We start from the raw sequence: 7,062 nt of genomic DNA, 5'->3' as shown, positions 1-7,062 counted from the left end.
GATTTATCGGTACCGCACATTCTATACATAAAGGCGTGGTGTCCAGGGGCCCGTCTTAGGGCTATGGTGGGGTCATGAGGTAGAACCCCTCGTGGGGATCCTGGGGGCGAAAGCCCCCGAAAATTGTTGTCATTTTTTGCGATGTCTGGCGATGAAAAAATTCGCAGTTGAGGATGCAAAATACTGACAACTTTTTTTATTTAAATTGTCACGAAACTGATGAAAATTTTAAAATGACAAGTTAAAGTAGCTATATTATGTTATAAAATGAAAAGAGATTTAATCTGTCTTTCAATCTTTAAAAAGTGCAACTTACAAAACTTCCGATATTATGAAACAAACAACGTTCAGCAAAGCCCCGTTTCTAGACTGCCTAACAATGAATAGCGTGCACTATGCGTACATTTTTACAACTGCAGCGTTTAACCCTATACCCAACTACTGTACCACGGTACATGTGCTGCGAATTTGCCCAGGTACCTTCCCAACAACTGTGAGCTCATCCCCTGTGTAACACCTGTTTGTTAACATTTTTTTGGCACGTTGCCAGGGAACCTTTTAGTTACGTGAGATCCGTAACCGCCGAGGTGGTTAGGCTATTTGCTTTACACTTAACTATGGTAGGATATTATTTTTTCAATTTTTTTTTTCGCTATACGGTCAAGTGAATAAGTTGTACATTGAGTATAAACTCAATAAATTATAACTTCTACATTGTGATCGACAGTTCGTAAGTTAAGGTTTGAGTGTTTGCTCCCAAATCTGACTAGGAATTTGTATCGCACAAATCGGCACAATGTGCGATATTGATTTGGAAACGTCTCGCAAGTTTGTCGTTTTGGATCGCATTTTGCGATGCGATACCGGAAAAATCGAACACTGTTGGTACCGCACATTCCATTAATCGGTACGGAATATTCAACTGATCGGTACCGCACATTTGATTCGATCGATACCGAACATTCCGTTGATCGGTACAGCACATTCGATTCGATCGGTACCGAACTATTGATTGATCAGTACCGCACATTCGATTGATCGGTACTGAACATTCGATGGATCGGTACCGAACATTCGATTGATCCGTACCGCACAATCAATTGATCGGTACGGAACATTCGATTGATCGATATTGCACATTCGATTGATCGGTACCGAACCTTCGATTGATCTGAACCGCACCTTCGATCGATCGGTATCGCACATTCTATTGATCGTTAACACTCATTTGATTGATCGGTAACGCACATACCATTGATCGGTTCCGAACATTCGATTGATCGGTATCGCAAATTTGATTGATCGGTACCAAACATTCGATTGATCGATATCGAACATTCAATTGATCGATATCGAACATTCCATTGATGGGTACTGCACATTCGATGGATCGGTACCGAACATTTGGTTGATCGGTACCTCAAATTCGATTGATCGGGACCGCACATTCGTTCGATCGGTACCGCACACTACATAGATGGGTACTGCACATTCGATTTATCGGTACCGCACATTCGATTCATCGGTATTTATCATTCGATGGATCGGTACCGCACATTCGATTGATCGGTATCGCATATTCGTTTGATCCGTACTGCACATTCGATTGATCGGTATCACAAATTCGATTGATCGGTCATGCACATTCGATTGATCGGTACCGCACATTCCATTAATCGGTACGGAAAATTCGATTGATCGGTACCAAACATTCCTATAAATCGAATGTGCGGTACCGAAAAATAGAATGTGCGATACCGATAAATCGATTTTGCGGTACCGATAAATCGATTTTGCGGGACCGATCAATCGAATGTGCGATACTGATACATCGAATGTGCGGTACCGATCAATCGAATGTGCTTTACCGATAAATAGATGTACCGTACCGGTAAATCGAATGTGCAGTACCGATAAATCGAATGTGCGGTACCGATAAATCGATTGTGCGATACTGATAAATCGAATGTGCGGTACCGATAAATCGAATGTGCGGTACCGATTAATCGAAAGTGCGATACCGATAAATCGATTGTGCGGGACCGATAAAACGGTTGTGCGGTACCGATATATAGACAGTGTTCGATTTTTCCGGTATCGCATCGCAAAATGCGATCCAAAACGACAAACTTGCGAGACGTTTCCAAATCAGCATCGCACATTGTGCCGATTTGTGCGATACAAATTCCTAGTCAGATTTGGGAGCAAACACTCAAACCTTAACTTACGAACTGTCGATCACAATGTAGAAGTTATAATTTATTGAGTTTATACTCAATGTACAACTTATTCACTTGACCGTATAGCGAAAAAAAAATTGAAAAAATAATATCCTACCATAGTTAAGTGTAAAGCAAATAGCCTAACCACCTCGGCGGTTACGGATCTCACGTAACTAAAAGGTTCCCTGGCAACGTGCCAAAAAAATGTTAACAAACAGGTGTTACACAGGGGATGAGCTCACAGTTGTTGGGAAGGTACCTGGGCAAATTCGCAGCACATGTACCGTGGTACAATAGTTGGGTATAGGGTTAAACGCTGCAGTTGTAAAAATGTACGCATAGTGCACGCTATTCATTGTTAGGCAGTCTAGAAACGGGGCTTTGCTGAACGTTGTTTGTTTCATAATATCGGAAGTTTTGTAAGTTGCACTTTTTAAAGATTGAAAGACAGATTAAATCTCTTTTCATTTTATAACATAATATAGCTACTTTAACTTGTCATTTTAAAATTTTCATCAGTTTCGTGACAATTTAAATAAAAAAAGTTGTCAGTATTTTGCATCCTCAACTGCGAATTTTTTCATCGCCAGACATCGCAAAAAATGACAACAATTTTCGGGGGCTTTCGCCCCCAGGATCCCCACGAGGGGTTCTACCTCATGACCCCACCATAGCCCTAAGACGGGCCCCTGGACACCACGCCTTTATGCTCGCACGTTACGCGTGCTAGGCAGGCGAACACCGGCGGGAAATCGGCAGTGTGTTCGCGGGAAATTGAACAAGGTTTTCCAACACTGCTGAAACTGAGCAGTTACTGTATGCATCATGTTCAAGGTTTTCAACGGAGGCCTTTGAGGAAATGAATGGTTAGTACAGTGTATATATGCTGCACTTATGCTGCGTGTAGGCCAAGGTTCACGAAGGTCATTGGTTATATTCTCTCGCCGTAGACGTGTTTTTAGATGTTACGGAGAGTCAGGTTTCCATGGATATTAATCGAAAATGAATCTGAGTTTAACTGACGCTAAAGAAATGGATCGTCTTGGGCAGATTAACAAATCATTGCAACTATAAATAAGTACAGGTAGCTCTGCTGTTAAAAAGAAAAGTTCAATATCGGTTTGCTGTTATCGGCAATTAGGCAAAATTTTACCGATACCGATATGCTGCCGATATTGCAAATATCGGCCGATACCGATATTGAAAACGATTACCGTAGCAACACTAGTATAAATAATAATAATAATAAACAAACATTTTCTAGTTAATACATTGATCGCCAACATTTGGTCCGTTTTATGGTAATTTCAAAACTGCTATTCAATATTGGGGAACTGCTATGCAACAAAAATATTGTATAGCAATTGTCGAAATTTGTTGCTATGCAATTTTTTCGCCATAAGTCGAACACTGGGTACCAATCAATCGAATGTGCAGTATCGATCAATTAAATGTTCAGTACCGATCAATCGAATGTGCGAAACCGATCAACAAAATGTTTGGTACCGATGAATCGAACGTTCGGTACCGATCAATCGAATGTGTAGTATCGATGAATCGAACGTTCGGTACCGATCAATCGAATGTGCGGTACCGATCAATCGAATGTGTGGTACGAATCAATCGAATGTGCGGTATCGATTAATTGGATGTTCTATACCGATCAATGCAATGTGCGGTACCAATCAACGAATGTGCGATACCGATCAATCGAATGTTCTGTATCGACCAATCGAATGTGTTGTACCGATCAATCGAATATGCGGTACCGATCAATCATATGTGCGATACGGATCAATCGAATGTGCGGTACTGATCAATCAAATGTTCAGTACCGACCAATCGAAATTAAGGTACCGATCAATCGAAGGTGTGGTACCGATCAATCGAATATGCAGTAGCGATCAATCAAATGTGCGATAACGATTATTGATTGTGCGGAACCGATCAATCGAATGTTCTGTACCGATCAATCGAATGTGCGATACCGATCAATCGAATGTGCAGTACCGATCATGCGAATGTTCGGTACCGATCAATCGAATGTTCGGTACTAATTAATGGAATGTGCCGTACCGATCTTTCGAATGTACGATACCGATCAATCGAATGTGCAGTATCGATCAATATAATGTTCGGTACCGATGAATCGAAGTTGCGGTACCGATCAACCAAATGTTTGGTACCGTTGAATCGAATGTTCGGTACCGATCAATCGAATGTACGATACCGATCAATCGAATGTGCGGTACCGATCAAATGCTTGTGCGATACCGATCAATTGAATGTTCAGTACCGATTAATCGAATGTTCGGTACCAATCAATCGAAAGTGTGGTACCGATCATTCGAATGTGAGGTACCGATCAATCATATGTGCGATACGGATCAATCGAATATGCGGTAGCGATCAATCGAATGTGCGATAACGATTATTGAATTTGCGGAACCGATCAATCGAATTTTCTGTACCGAACAATTGAATGTGCAGTACCGATCAATCGAATGTTCGGTACCGATCAATCGAATGTTCCGTACCGATTAATGTAATGTGCGTTACCGATCAAGTGAATTTGCGATACCGAACAATCGAATGTGCGGTACCGATCAAATGAATGTGCGATACCGATCAAATGAATGTGCGATACCGATCAATTGAATGTTCAGTACCGAACAATCGAATGTTCGGTACCAATCAATCGAATGTGTGGTACCGATCATTCGAATGTGCGGTACCGATCAATCGATCTTACGGTACCGATCAATCGAATGTAAAGAACCGACCAATCGAAATTAAGGTACCGATCAATCGAATGTAAAGAACCGACCAATCGAAATTAAGGTACCGATCAATCGAATGTAAGGTACCGATCAATCGAATATGCAGTACCGATCAATCGAATGTGCGGTACCGATCAAACCAATGTACGGTACCGATCAATCGAAAGTGAGGTACCGATCAATCGAATGTTCCTACCGATTAATGTTATGTGCGATACCGATCAATTGAATGTTCAGTACCGATCAATCGAATGTTCGGTATCGGTCAATACGTGGAATGTGTGGTACCGATCATTGGAATGTGCGGTACCGATCAATCGAAAGTGAGGTACCGATCAATCGAATTTCCCGTACCGATTAATGAAATGTGCGTTACTGATCAAGTGAATGTGCGATACCGATCAAATGAATGTGCGATACCGATCAGTCGAATGTTCAGTATCGATCAATCGAATGTTCGGTACCGATCAATCGAATTTGCAGTACCGATCAATCGATTGTGCGGTACCGATCAATCGAATGTGGGGTACCGATTAATCGAATGTGCGTTATCGATCAATCGAATGTGTGGTATCGATCAATCGAATGTGCGGTATCGATCAATCTTATGTGCTGTACCGATCAATCGAATGTGCTGTTCCGATCAACCAAATGTGGGGTACATATGAATCGAATGTTCGGTACCGATCAATGGAATGTGCGGTATCGATCAATGGAATGTGCGGTATCGATCAATCGAATGTTTCGTACCGATTAAAGTAATGTGCGGTACCGATCAATCCAGTGTGCGATACCAATCAATCGAATGTGCGGTATGGATCAATCGAATGTTCGGTACCGATCAATCGAAAGTGCGGTATCGGTCAATTGAATGCTCGGTACCGATCAATTCAATGTGCGATGCCGATCAACGAATGTTCGGTTCCGATCAATAGATTGTGCAGTACCGATCAATCGAATGTTCGGTACCAATCAATCGAATGTGTGGTACATGGAATGTGTGGTACCGATCATTCGAATGTGTGGTACGTGGAATGTGTGGTACCGATCATTCGAATGTGCTGTACCGATCAATCGAATGTTCGGTACCGATCAATCAATTATTGTTCGGTACCGATCAATCGAATGTGCGATACCGATCAATCGAATGTGCGATACCGATCAATCGAATGTGCGGTACCGATCAAATGAATGTGCGATACCGATCAATTGAATGTTCGGTGCCGATCAAACGAATGTTCGGTACCAATCAATTAATTTGTGTGGTACGTGGAATGTGTGGTACCGAATCAATCGAATGTGTGGTACGTGGAATGTGTGGTACCGATCATTCGAATGTGCGGTACCGATCAAGCGAATTTTTGGTACCGATCAATCGAATGTTCGATACCGATCAATCGAATGTTCCTTACCGATCAATCGAATGTGCCATACTGATCAATCGAATATGCGACACCGATCAATCGAGTGAGGTACCGATCAATCGAATGTGAAATACGGATCAATTGAATGTTCGGTACCGATCCATCGAATGTGCAGTACCCATCAATGAAATGTTCGGTACCGATCAATCGAATGTGCGGTACCGATCAGATGATTGTGCGTTTCCGATCAAATTTATGTGGTATACCGATCAAACGTAACTATGTGCGATACTGATCAATAGAATTTGCGGTACAGATCAATCGAATGTTCTGTACTGACTAATCGAATGTGCTGTACCGACCAATCGAAATTACCGTACCGATCAATCTATTGTGCAGTACCGATCAATCGAATGTGCGGTACCGATCAATCGAATGTGCTGCACCGCTCAATCGAATGTACGGTACCAATCACTCGAATGTTCTGTACCGATTTATTGAATGTGCTGTACCGATCAATCGAATTTGCGGTACCGATCAATCATATGTGCGATACCGATCAATTCAATGTGCGGTACTGATCAATCAAATGTGTGGTACCGACTAATCGAAATTAAGGTACCGATCAATCGAATGTGTGGTACCGATCAATCGAATATGCGGTAGCGATCAATCGAATGTGCGATAACGATCAAT

The sequence above is a fragment of the Apostichopus japonicus genome, chromosome 8 (genome assembly GCF_037975245.1).
Source record: "Apostichopus japonicus isolate 1M-3 chromosome 8, ASM3797524v1, whole genome shotgun sequence".
In the NCBI taxonomy this organism is placed as follows: Eukaryota; Metazoa; Echinodermata; class Holothuroidea; order Aspidochirotida; family Stichopodidae; genus Apostichopus; species Apostichopus japonicus.
This window is presented reverse-complemented; position numbering follows the sequence as displayed.